The sequence below is a fragment of the Elephantulus edwardii genome, unplaced genomic scaffold, assembly GCF_000299155.1.
Source record: "Elephantulus edwardii isolate Elephantulus edwardi_28Jun2011 unplaced genomic scaffold, EleEdw1.0 scaffold00152, whole genome shotgun sequence".
Taxonomy (NCBI): Eukaryota; Metazoa; Chordata; class Mammalia; order Macroscelidea; family Macroscelididae; genus Elephantulus; species Elephantulus edwardii.
This window is the reverse complement of record NW_006399902.1, coordinates 7,095,786-7,096,919: the sequence shown is the minus strand read 5'-3', so window position 1 is coordinate 7,096,919 and position 1,134 is coordinate 7,095,786. Positions and strand designations below refer to the sequence as shown.

At 37.7% G+C, this 1,134-nt stretch overlaps 1 pseudogene; it reads left to right on the top strand.

Annotated features, from left to right (window-relative positions):
• The first annotated feature begins 810 nt into the window (after positions 1-810).
• Positions 811-1,134, top strand: LOC102876378 (annotated as a pseudogene).

The following is a 1,134-nucleotide window of genomic DNA, read 5'->3' as shown; positions in this document are numbered from 1 at the left end:
ACGGTTCGAATCCACCAGATGCTCTGCCGGGGAAGGAGGGACAATCTCCTCCTGTACCAGTCAGATCTGATTTGACGGTACACTCACACAAAAATAATAAAATAAGAACAAAATAAATAAAAGAGGGAAAGATGTAAACAAATGTATAACAAATAATTTTGAACATTATAATCTTTTAAGCTTAAGGCTAGAAATATTAACAATATCATTTCCAATCCAGAGATACATGTTCCAGTGCAGTTCCTGTTTTCCATAAATGGTTTTGGTAAGAGGACTGTTGTAAATGTGGATACATTTCCACTATTCCTCCTCCATGCCACGATATATATAGTGTTATTAGCATGAACAGTTATAAATACATTGCCATCCTTACTCTAACTTAATTCTTTTGTTTTAAATTTAAATTTGTTGTTAATTTCAGTAAAAATTTACAGAGGCTTTGGATTTCCATTCATTCATTATTGCACATTTTCAAATGGTATTTCTATTTGCAACTTTTTGAGAAAGTGCCATACAGCCTTCCATAGTTCTTGCACATTTTACACTTCCACCATAGTGAATAAGGGTTCCAGTTTCCTCCCAACCTTGCTAGCATTTAATGTTTGCTGCTCTGTTAAATTTTGCTATTCTTACTAGAGTGAGATGAAATCTCATAGTTTTTTTAATTTTGTTAGATTGCTCTTTTAGGGAATGAAAACAAATATGGATCTCTTGCTCATTGAGAAAGACATGGTCTCTGCTGCAGGTTTGCTCCCTCTCCCTGACTCAGTCCTGTGTCCTCTCCCCGGGGAACAAGCTGGTGCAGCAGCTATGACTTTTAAGGACACAGAAATGTCTGTGGAATACGAGATGGCCATTCACCAGATCAGAATTACTCTAATCAGCCACAATCTAAAATCCCTGGAAAACATGTGTGCCTACTTGATCAAAGGTGCAAAGGAGAAGAACCTCAAGGTGAAGGGACGAATTAGGATGCATACCGTAAGACTCTGAGAATCACTGCAAGGAAGACCTGGGATCGTTTCCAGATGAGATTCCAGACTCATTGACTTGCACAGCCCTTCTGATTTCAATAATTAGAACACTTCCATCAGTATTGAGCCTGGAGTTGAAATCACCATTTCAGATGCCTAA